Below are 12,954 nucleotides of genomic sequence, written 5' to 3'. Positions count from 1 at the left end.
GTTCCCTGTAGTGTACATTTGTGAGCAAGTGGAAATAAATGTTAGGAGAAGTTAGCCATTTGTTATATAGACTGGAAGCTTATTGTGGGATGGGCTTGTACATGAAGAGGACATTGCAGGACATCATAAAACAAAAAGAAACATGACCAAGATTCTTAAATGTGTAGAAGCAGATGAGTGTATATTCTTCCTCTGTCCCTTTCAGTTGATAACATCAGGCGTTTTTCTAGAAGAGTTTTCTGTAAGGAAGAGAGGAGAGCTACAGTTCCTAACGGAAAGACAGTTAATGTAGGCATGATTTGACTTTTTTGGGCAATCTTTGCCCTGAACTGCACTGGCAAAGCTTCAGATTTACAATTAATGATCACATGAATATACCACTTAATGTTTTAGCTATATTTGAGACCACAAGTAGTTTCTTCAATATTTTCTCAAGTTCTTAAGACACTTAATTTTCCGTCTTGACTTCCTCTTCATCTTAGAAACTGCAGTTTCATTTGTAGGAACAACTTCCTGCTGGGTGCTGTTCTCTTTTGCCACTTCTTTCTTGGATGTCCTATGTTTTTACCTAAACCCATAAATGCCTTGCAACACTAGGCCATTTCATCATCCTATGAATTGAGAAAGTCTAGCAGGAAATCACAAGTTGACTGTCTCCAATAAAAGCCTCATGTTTCTTGGTTGCTGTGTCATGGTAGGCAGTTGATATCCTGAATGGCAGTTATGAAGAAGACACTTTGTAGAAAGAACTTCTCTTCTAAGGATATATTTAAGAGGCTAATCATCTGGGAAACAAAGTACATGTGGAAAGAAAAAATACATTTTGTACAATAGTCTAAAAATGATCCTATTTCCAGTGCTGTTTTCCCCTTATGAGCATATTAAACTCATTGATATCCAACAGTGACTTTTTTGATTTTTCTATTTGTTTTTATTTTTTAAGATGTTTTGTTGTTTCCCCACTGTCCCAATTGTATGTGTCTTTTTCTTTAACAAAATAGAAACCTTCATTTATTTTATCTTCTATTCTCTGTTTTCTGCAGTCTGTTGTGTATTGTTAATCTTATCTTTTCTGCCTGATTTCATGATTATGAGAAGATGGTTTCCTAGATATAACAATGGGTCAGAACAGAAGTGGTTAGCCTCTCAGATGAACATTCTCTTAAAAGTTCGGTTATGGTTCTTGGAGGGTCTTTTTGAGTGTATGATACCTAATGTAGAAAGAAAACTGCTTTTCTCCCAAAGCAGAAGGAACCCCTTTAGTTTTCTTCTTTGTCAACTGTAGAAGTCACACAAAGTTCATTTCCCCTTTGTTGATATTCAAATGGAACAGTTGCCCATAAGGCTTTCAACACATAAGGGAGATGTATATTATGAAAAAAAATTTTTTTTCTGCTATTATTATTCAGGGATTAGAATAAAGAGAAGTTTTCAGTAAATAATGTGGCCAAAATTAATTTCACATTCCTAGAGTAAATTTCTCTGTGTCAATCCATATTCTTGGAGGCATGCATAGAGAAACCTAGTTAGGGTTTCATGAAGTTTATAATCTCAAGGAAAGGACAGACATGTATATAAATAGTTTTAGTATATAGAAATGGGTACAATGTGCAGTTATTTAAAAAAAAAGAAAAGCACTCTATGGGTTAGGAAAGACTCCAAAGTACACATGCTAAAGGAAGTATAGGAAAATAATTAAAGTAGGATCTAGATGGTAGATTTGTGGATGTGGTTTCATAGATAAAGGATGCTTAAAATCTTCAACATTGAGTAGGAGTTGACAGGTACGCAAGAAGGAGGAAGAATATTCTAGGAAAAAGGAATAATATGAAGAAAAGAGAAGAGAGATGAGGAGAGGGGAGAGGGAGCTGAGGGAAGGGAAGTAAAGTGAAGGGAATGACAGGGAAGGGCAGGGCAAAGCAGAGCATTCTGGGAAACTTCAGTAATTTCGTGCAGCTGAGTTAGTTTTATTTTTTTATGGAGGAACAGTAGGATATGAGATTAGAGAATTAACATGATGAGGGCCTTGGATGTCAAACTATTTGCTTTTTATTTATGCATGTAAAAGAGAGGGAGAGTTCTTTTCCCATATTTAACAAAACAAAACAAACCTCATACCTTTCTTGACTGTGCTTTTCCTACAGGTTCTATCTCATGCCCCCCACAAAAAGTGAAATTCCTTGAGATTCATCTCTTAAGTTTTCTGTCTCTAATGTCTCTCTAATGTCATTCCTCTATCTCCCGTCTAGCTTTATTCCTTCCCCAATGGTGCTATTCTCCAAGACTACCAAGGAACTACACTAGGTTCCTAGTCCAAAGGCAAACTCTTTGTCCTCATCCTACATGGCTTATCAGGGGCATTGACACTACTGATCACGTGTTCTTCCTTACAACTACAATCAGATTTTTTTTTTAAGAGAAGAGAATGAAAACCATTGATGTATATATGCTGCTTCATGAAACTGTTTCAATTGTAGACATGTATGTCTTGGCTGAAGTGTATATTGTAGTCAAAAGCAGTTTGAAAACTTTGACAGAGCATTAGACTTAAGAGCATGGACAGCATGGGTTCAGACAGACCAGGTTGGAGTCCCTGTTGTTATTACTCTGTATCTGGAAGCAAATTACTTCACCTTTTGGGCCTTCTCTATAAAGTGAGTGTAATACCACCTATCTTGGGGCTATAGTAAGGATCAAAAGAGATCTTGAGAATAGAGCCCCTGGTACATAACAGGTTGCTTCAAAAAAAAAAAAAAAAAGTAAGGATCACTCATATATAGATGACTAAATTTTACCAGGTGGTTAGAAATCCTCTGCCTGGAATTTTCTGGGGTATGGTAGTACTTTTATCATTTATCCTTAAATCATTTGTCCTCTGGCTCTGCCATAGTAATTACATCACAGCTCTCCAAACTTGGCAGACTTTATTCCTCCATATTTCTGCTCTTGCTGTTGTCCTTGCTTAGAGTTCCCTCTTCTTCCCAACCTCTGTCTTCTCACCTTTGAAAGATATACTCATTTTCAAGTCACTTGCCCATAAACTTGAGCCCTTGCTCCCTGTGAATCCTCCTATGCCCGCACATTTACCATAATACTTGTCACCCTTTATGTCACTGACATGTTTGCTTTTCTGTTCCTTCTTCAACATTGTAAGTGTCTGACGAGTAAGGTAACTCTCATTTATTGTTTGTCCCCAGCCCAGAGCAATGCCTGGTATATAGTATACATGTAATTTAAAGTTTGCTTGGTGAGTAAGGATAAAAAGTCTTATAGTTTGCATAGCCAGTGCTGGACATTAGGGATAAGTAAGACCAAGATACTATACCTGTTCTTAAATATCTTACAGTGCTTTGTATTCTTTTAATCCTTATGATGACTTTATGAAGTAGATATTATTGTTCCTCTTTTATAATTTGAGATATTGAAACTCAGAACGATTAAAAACTTGTCCAGGTTATACCACTAGTAGATACTGAAGCTAGAATTTATAACCAGGTCTCTGACTCAAGTGCCAGTTTATTTTCTACTTCATTAATATGAAGATGTCTTACTCATTTTTGTATGTTCCATATTGCCTAGAGCATTTCTTTTTACAGACATGACAGTGAATTAAAATTTTCTCTTAATTGAATTTGTATCAAAAGTGAGCCGTTTTGTGCCAGGAATAACACTTTTCCAAATTCCAAACTTGAAGGAATTAACACAATGTCTAAAATTCCTAGGTACTATGCTAGGCACAAAGGAAATGAAAAGGAAGAGGTACAAGGGTTAGAATTAGAATAAAGTCTTCAAGAATGTATTCCTTAATTATTAAGCTAGTGACATAATGGGGGAAAAAAGTAAACTATTCAGATTACTGCTATTGAACATATTCTTGAAATGGTATTAAAAATTTAACTGAAAATCTCCAGTCATCAGAAAAGTAGTGTTTCAGGGTGCCTAGGTGCCTCAGCCATTAAGCGTCTGCTTTTGGCTCAGGTCATGATCAGAGTCCTGGGATGGAGTCCCATATCAGGCTCCCTGCTCGGTGGGAGGCCTGCTTCTCTCTCTCCTACTCCCCCTGCTTGTATTACTTCTCTCACTGTCTCTCTCTGTCAAATAAAAAAAAAAAAATCTTAAAAAAAAAAGTATTTCAAACGGTGCTACTAGTTTTAGTTAAAGATAAATAATGAAGATTACAACCTTCTCTTAATTGAAAGTCTTAATTTAAAACAAAGTTTTAAAAAAATTCTGTAGGCAAATACCCTAAATTGACAGTTTTTATTTCAAAAGACATGGAGACTATCATTATGTAACACTTATTTAGAGTCCTTTAAACATTTCTAATCTTATAGATTTTGGATACTAGCCCTTTATCTGATATGTCGTTTGCAAATATCTTCTCCCATTCTGTCAGTTGTCTTTTGGTTTTGTTAACTGTTTCCTTTGCTGTGCAGAAGCTTTTGATCTTGATGAAATCCCAATAGTTCATTTTTGCCCTTGCTTCCCTTGCCTTTGCCGTTGTTCCTAGGAAGATGTTGCTACAGCTGAGGTCGAAGAGGTTGCTGCCTGCATTCTCCTCAAGGATTTTGATGGATTCCTTTCTCACATTGAGGTCCTTCATCCATTTGGAGTCTATTTTCGTGTGTGGTGTAAGGAAGTGGTCCAATTTCATTTTTCTGCATGTGGCTGTCCAATTTTCCCAGCACCATTTATTGAAGAGGCTGTCTTGTTTTCCATTGGACATTCTTTCCTGCTTTGTCGAAGATTAGTTGACCATAGAGTTGAGGGTCGATTTCTGGGCTCTCTATTCTGTTCCACTGATCTATGTGTCTGTTTTTGTGCCAGTACCATGCTGTCTTGATGATGACAGCTTTGTAATAGAGCTTGAAGTCCGGAATTGTGATGCCACCAACTTTGGCTTTCTTTTTCAATATTCCTTTGGCTATTCGAGGTCTTTTATGGTTCCATATAAATTTTAGGATTATTTGTTCCATTTCTTTGAAAAAAATGGATGGTATTTTGATAGGGATTGCATTAAATGTGTAGATTGCTTTAGGTAGCATGGACATTTTCACAATATTTATTCTTCCAATCCAGGAGCATGGAACATTTTTCCATTTCTTTGTGTCTTCCTCAATTTCTTTCATGAGTACTTTATAATTTTCTGTGTATAGATTCTTAGCCTCTTTGGTTAGGTTTATTCCTAGGTATCTTATACTTAGCAAACTCAACACCCAAAGAACAAACAATCCAATCAAGAAATGGGCAGAGGACATGAACAGACATTTCTGCAAAGAAGACATCCAGATGGCCAACAGACACATGAAAAAGTGCTCCACGTCACTCGGCATCAGGGAAATACAAATCAAAACCACAATGAGATATCACCTCACACCAGTCAGAATGGCTAAAATTAACAAGTCAGGAAATGACAGATGCTGGCGAGGATGCGGAGAAAGGGGAACCCTCCTCCACTGTTGGTGGGAATGCAAGCTGGTGCAACCACTCTGGAAAACAGCATGGAGGTTCCTCAAAATGTTGAAAATAGAACTACCCTATGACCCAGCAACTGCACTACTGGGTATTTACCCTAAAGATACAGACGTAGTGATCCGAAGGGGCACGTGTACCCGAATGTTTATAGCAGCAATGTCTACAATAGCCAAACTATGGAAAGAACCTAGATGTCCATCAACAGATGAATGGATAAAGAAGAGGTGGTATATATACACAATGGAATACTATGCAACCATCAAAAGAAATGAAATCTTGCCATTTGCGACGACGTGGATGGAACTAGAGCGTATCATGCTTAGTGAAATAAGTCAATCGGAGAAAGACAAGTATCATATGATCTCCCTGATATGAGGACATGGAGAAGCAACATGGGGGGTTAGGGGGATAAGAGAAGAATAAATGAAACAAGATGGGATTGGGAGGGAGACAAACCATAAATGACTCTTAATCTCACAAAACAAACTGGGGGTCTACGGCCATACCACCCTGAACGCGCCCGATCTCGTCTGATCTCGGAAGCTAAGCAGGGTCAGGCCTGGTTAGTACTTGGATGGGAGACAAAACAAACTGGGGGTTGCTGGGGGGAGGTGGGATTGGGAGAGGGGGAGGGGGCTATGGACATTGGGGAGGGGAGGCGAACCATAAGAGACTATGGACTCTGAAAAACAACCTGAGGGTTTTGAAGCGTCAGGGTGGGAGGTTGGGGGAACAGGTGGTGGGTAATAGGGAGGGCACGTTTTGCATGGAGCATTGGGTGTTGTGCAAAAACAATGAATACTGTTATGCTGAAAAAAAATAAAATGGGGAAAACAAACCCATTTCTAATCTAATGTAAGTTTCATTAGAAGAGAAAAGTGGATATATGAGTTGGCATACTTTAGTAATTAGTCTGATTTTGGTAGTTTGAAGTGGAAATGCTTTCAAAGCAGTTGAGATTTCCAGGTTTAAAATTTGGCAGTAGTCTAGTTGAATAGTTTCTTTAGAAAAAAGTCCATACTTTTCATAAAGTAGGCTTTCTAAATATTTGCACTAGACAGATCATTTCATTGCTTTTCAAGAGATCCAAAATAGGGGCGCCTGGGTGGCTCGGTGGATTAAGCCGCTGCCTTTGGCTCGGGTCGTGATCTCAGGGTCCTGGGATCGAGCCCCGCATCGGGCTCTCTGCTCTGCAGGGAGCCTGCTTCCTCCTCTCTCTCTGCCTGCCTCTCTGCCTACTTGTGACCTCTCTCTCTGTCAAATAAATAAATAGAATCTTTAAAAAAAAAAAAAAAAAGAGATCCAAAATAAGTCAGTCATTTTATAGAATTTGCAAAACAGGGAGGGTTTTAGTAGTAGGCCCAAGTTACCATTGTTTAAAATTTCTACAGAACCCACCTTAATATTTGATTATGTAGAAATGTTTTCTGGCAAAAGTTCCATTTTTTGAAATTCCAAGTTATGAGAAGTATGAAAGATAATGACTTTCAGATACTAATGAATGTTCAGGGGCACAGACCTAGGAGAAATAAGTTGTGGAAAGTGCTTACCGCCCAGGCTTACTTTTGAAGTGCTGTTGTCAAACATGATAATCACATTAATCGTTTTTTTTTTTTTTCCTTTTAATTAAAGTTGAGCTGTTCTTAACTTGTTGTCATGTGCTCAGGTTAATTTGTTTTGCTTATCCTAGATGTTATGATGGTTTCCACTGAGCTATCTTTCTTCTTGTCGCTCTGGGAAATTTCAAAAATAGGATTAGGGGCAGATGTGGAGAAAGTTAATCAAAAAGGATTAGATGGGAAGTAATGTGGGATGAGAGTAGCCCCCAGCTGACTCCCCATAAGAAAACAGGGACCTCATTCTGAGAACTGCAAGGAACTGAGTCCTCTCACAACCACGTGAGGTTGGAAAAGGATCCTGAGCTCCAGGTAAGAAGGCAGCCACCTAGCACCTTGATTTTAGCCTCGGGAGACCCTGAGTAGAGAACCCAGCATTCCCTGCCTGCACTTCTGCTTGTCTGGATAAACTTTGAGGAACAGAATAGAACTAATAAATAGATATTATTTTAAGCCACTGAGTCTGTACTAATTTGTTACGAAGTAATAGAAAACCAGTGCACGGGAATGTCAACCAGCCTAGGGGTATCCAAGTGCCAGTGAGCAGTTTGTTCTTTTCTTTCTTTTGTTTCTTTTCTTATTTATTTTACAGAAAGAGAGTGGTATGCACAATCAGGGAAAGTGAGGGAGAGAATCTCAAGCAGATTTCCTGATGAGCTTGGAGCCCAACACGGGGCTTGATCCCATGACCCTGAGATCATGACCTGAGCTAAAATCAAGAGTTGGTCACCCAACTGAATGGCACTCCTAAGTAGTCTTATTCTTGGGTTTTCTCTTCATAACTAATGTTGTACTGAGGTCACAGTGGTATCAGTAAATACTAAGTTGAACTTTAAAATTTATTTATACTTTAAATTTAGACAATGTTTATTTATTGAGTGATGAGAGAAGAAATCTTGGTATTTTCCTTAATTTTGTTTGTTTTACTATTTTTTTTAATCTGTAGTTTTCCTTACCTCAAAGAGAAATTGAAAAAAGTCATTTTTATTGAAACTCACTTTTTCTGCAATGGGGTTGGCAAACTGTAGCTTGCAGGCCAGATCAGGCCCCTTACCTGTCTTTGCAAATTTTTACTGGAATTCAGTCACTCTTACTCATTTATGTGTTGTCTGTGGTTGCTTTCATACTATAATTTCAGAGTTAAGTATTTGTAAAAGACTCAAAAGCCTAAAATAGTTAGTGTATGGTCCTTTACAGAAAATTTTGCCAACCTCTGTGTAGATGGTGATTTGCTTTAAAACCATATTCATCTAACCTTAAATGGCTTCCATGGATGGGGAATGTATTTCTCTGTCTTGAATATACATTATTAAAAGAGATACATCCAGCCATACGTAATTGCCAGAATTAGATTAGCTTTTATCTCTGACTCTATTCAAATGATGGAAGATGTGTTAAAAATAATAAAATCTTATAAACTATGTATCTGGGATCCTTCAGACAATCCTCAGGGTTAGTGGTTTGCTGGAAGGAATCATAGGACTGGAAGTCATTATACTTGGGCTATGATTTATTATAGCAAAGGGCACAAAGCAAAGTCAACAAAGGGAAAAGGTACACCAGAAGCAACACAAATGAAACCAGGCATGAGTTTCTAAGAGTCCTCTTCCAGAGGAGTTGCACAGTACACACTTAATTCCTCTAGCAATTAATTGCAACAATATATGCTAAGTGTTGTCTACCAGGGAAGCTCACTTAGTTTCTCTTGGAGTTCAATCATGTGGATAACTGTGCTTGTATGACTGACTACAGTGAAACTACAGTCCCTCAGAAAGAAAGCAGATGTTCACCACAAATTAAATTGTTTGCACAGACTATCTAGACAGAATAGGACAGTGTGGCCAAGGTACTGAGTGTGCAAAACACTTCTGTCAGAGTACTCTAAGAGATCAATTCCTAAATGCCAGTCAGTGGCTAGTCAGAAAAACAGGCCCTTCTGAGAATACACATGGTTGTACCAACTCAGCCAACTGATTTTACGTTTTCATGAATATCCCATAATAAGTGGTCAGAAAGACAAGTATTCAGAAACAAACACAAAATGTTTGCTAGTTGTAAATGTTCTGCTAGTTATATATATCGTTTTATATATATAATATAATGCTAGTTGTAATTATATTTCAAATTTTTTGTAGTGACTTGGTTATTTTAGTCAGCATTATCTTATTTTCAAGTAAGAAATTGCCTGCATAACTTCATAAATCAAGTCCAGAAGAACTTTATAGTATCATGAGTCTTTAAAATGTCACCAAAATAAACATTGTTTTGTTTGAATTCACAGTTTTAAAAAATATATATATTCTCAGGAGTGAGTTTTCTAGGACTACCTTTGCACTTTCTAGTTTTTATAGAGACTGAAACAGGAATATAGAACAACTCAGGTCTGGTGTCCTTCTCTGAACATGTTTTGAAACAGAGTAAATAGCTGGATATACAGACTATATCCATATTCTACAATTATATACTGTTTTCCTTGGACAAGGGGGTGATTTTCTTTCTTGTCCTCTGTAATCGCTATAGCCAGGTCATGTGGACCTGGTTCTGGGCAGGTCACCACTTGTTTGCTGTGGATGTTTGTCCTTGGGCATATGTTCTGACCTTCTCCACACTCAGCTGTGCTTGGTGGACTGTGACTGACCCTGTAGGTTCCTTCTAGAGCATTATATTTCTCTCTCTCTCCCTTTCTCTTAAAATATGCCCTGTCCTACTGTTTCTCCTTTTCTCTTTGGGTTCCTCAGAGCAGGCTCTTTGGAACTTAAGATCAGGTGGAATGGTGCTTTTATGAGCCCGTGTCTATAGGACTTGAGTTCTGTCATTCTCTTTGGGCTGGAATTTGAAGTTGGAAACATGTTTAAGGAGGCCAAGCCAAGTGGTTTACAAAGGTGTGACCATGGGAGTAGCTTGTTAAACCTGTTTACCTCAGAAAAGATTTTTTTTCCTTCAGTGTGTGAGAAAATCTGTTGCTTTTGTTTTTCCTCACTAGCTGGCTCCAGTTTCCATGGATAAAGTTTCAGTCACAAGCATACCAGGTAAATAGTGAAAGCATATTTCCTATCAGTAGTTTATGTCTCTATATCTAGAATTGTGTTGTGTGTATTGATTTTTAATCCCAATAGAAAATAAAATTCTGTGAGCAGCTGGGAGTCTAATGTATATTATCTTTTCGTTTTGGTGATTTTGCTCTTCTACACAACTGTGCAGTTTTTGATTACTAGCCAGAAAATAGCCCTTGTTAATTAAGGGGTGTGTATGTGATTCCATTGGAATTTAAAGACCACTGGGGTATGAATTTTGGTGCCTCCCCCACTATAATTGTTGTACCCAGAATGATTCCTGATACATAGTAGGCACTCAATTAATTTGTTAAATGAGTGAGTATCATTTTAATATTGGGAGTGGAAAAAAAGGCATTTGCTAACTAAATTTGTTGGTTTATCAGTCACCAATACTCTTTCATTCCCTTTAATTTTTAAGAACTCTCTTGGTTTTGGTCATTTTATTTGCCACAGTTGCCATAGCTTATCTTCTGTGGCATTTTTGCTGTTGACCTTACCTTCTACCTTCCCTAAAAACATTTAGTGGTTATTATTAGTTTTAAAAGCTTCTAAGCAGGCATAACCTTAAAATCCTTCGATTCTTTCTTTAAAATGCCACTACAATTCTCATTTATAGTGTGAGTTTAAGAAAGGGAGGCTGAATCCAAAATAAACATGGTAAACTTAGCATAGCCCGACTTTTGGTGATCTTATAAGATCTTTCAAGGGCAGGGACGCCTGGGTGGCTCAGTTGGTTGGACGACTGCCTTCGGCTCAGGTCATGATCCCGGAGTCTTGGGATCGAGTCCCACATCGGGCTCCCAGCTCCACGGGGAGTCTGCTTCTCCCTCTGACCTTTTCCTTGCTCATGCTCTCTCTCACTGTCTCTCTCTCAAATAAATAAATAAAATCTTTAAAAAAAAAAAAAAGATCTTTCAAGGGCAGGTCTGGGCCTGGTCAGTAATTGAGTGGGAAGTACCTGAGAGCAGAAACCAGTGCACTGCAGGATGTGGCATGGGGAACATGCCTGACCCTGCAAGTCAGGGTGCAGCCAGCACCTGCCCCCTCACCATCAGGCATACAAGGTGTCTTCACTGACCCCTACCCCCAACCTGCCTCCCTTCCCGTCATGGATACCTTCTCACCTTGGCTGAAAACAAGGGCTTGAGACTCTTGCATGAAATAGGAGTCAAGTAAGCTGTTTTCTGTCTTATACAATTGGTTATCTAAAAGAATGATTTTAGTTTAGTTTCTGTTTTCCTTTTCTTTGTTTTACCAGCTGAATTAGTAAGTAGCTACAAAGGTGTCATTTAAAAATAAGAAGTGGTGATTTATTACTAGTATTCTATTATTGCTCTTAGTGTGACCTTTCAATTATTTCAGAGTTAAAAGCTTTAAATTTCTAAATGTTAAAGAGCAGTGTTTGATCTGGCTAATTTGTTTCATTTGTCATAGAGGCAACTTTACCATGGAGGCACTCCTTATTCTTGTAAATGGACTCTTTAACTATTTTTTTACTTTGTTAGTAGACAGTTTTTATCTAAGAGGACCCTACTCATGTAGACTTTCATACATAGATTTAGATTTGGATTTGATATACAGGAATTGGGACCCTTCAGTTCAGGATTAGCACTATAATTATTCAAGTAGATCACTAACAAGAATCTTTCCTGAACATTCCATGGATAAATTTGTAGGTAGGATTACATTAGCTTCAGGGGTATCAGATGTATTGCATGAAGCATTATACTGATTAATTTTTAAAATTTGTGATAGTTACTTTAAATTTATTTAAAGAACGAAAAGTACTTATTAAATAAACACCTATTTAGAAAATTGTATGGTTTTTTGTTACTTTTTTTTTAATCAGCTCATGTAAGTATTTGTATATGCTTCTTTTCTTATCCCAGCTCTTCCTATTGCCCAGATGTTGTGTTCATTACCAAATAAATGGCAGATTTTAAAGGAGAGAAACAATCTTTTTTCTTATCGTTTTGTCTGTGTAGTATTATCGAATATCAAAATAAAGAATCCCTGAAAGTAATGGAAGTCATGGAGTCTTTGTGATGTCTACCTGAAGGTGGTTGGCTGTGATGAGGCTTTAGTCAGATAAATATTCCTCACTGTTCAGTGAGCTCAGAGTTAGAATCCTGCGGCTGGTTTGTTCTCACATGTGTCCACAACTTGGGCATCTTAAAGATCCGTTTCTTGGATCATGTCTTCTCCAGTGGCCTCCTCACCAAGCAGATGCATTCCAGGCTCTTTCTTGCCAGGTGGCTCTATGTCTCTGTGCTAGTCCTATGATCATTTAAAACTCCCTGTGTTGGAAATAATATCTTCTTTTCCTTTTCTTTGCTTCTGAAGATATTCTTTATTTCCATTAGTAGCACCACTGTCCTATCTCTAAATTTGGCCTCCTTTGTTCATCACTTGAACCAATTGACTCTTCCTCTGAAGTATTTCATTAGCACTATTGGTTGCCAAACAATTTTAGAGTAGTTATTTAATAATCACTTTAATAAGTGAATTGTATTGAATTACCTTTAGTACATTAAAATGTTATCAAAACTTAATTTGTTAGTGAATTTCAGCAGTGGGTTTGGGAATAGAAACAAGTCTGAATGCATGGACTCTTCCATTGACTCAGACCAGCCACTGGTGCTTAGAAGCTACCTTGAAAGCATGTGAAAGAATTTGACCATCATTATTCTAAGAAATAAATTTGAGCATATTCCCCATGGTTGATAGGACTGTTGGTTTGTCTTTATGGAAGAGAACATGTGTGTTCTCTTTAAACACACACACACACGCACGCACTCTGTAGGATT

General features: G+C 37.7%; 1 protein-coding gene across 5 annotated transcripts in view; it reads left to right on the top strand.

The window, feature by feature from the left end:
- Positions 1 to 12,954, top strand: part of SPIDR (scaffold protein involved in DNA repair) — a 600,140-nt gene that overhangs the window by 237,586 nt on the left and 349,600 nt on the right. The window lies entirely within an intron of this gene.

Source organism: Meles meles, chromosome 1, assembly GCF_922984935.1.
Source record: "Meles meles chromosome 1, mMelMel3.1 paternal haplotype, whole genome shotgun sequence".
Taxonomy (NCBI): domain Eukaryota; kingdom Metazoa; phylum Chordata; class Mammalia; order Carnivora; family Mustelidae; genus Meles; species Meles meles.
Note: the sequence above shows the minus strand (reverse complement) of the source record. Positions and strands in the feature narration are given on the sequence as shown.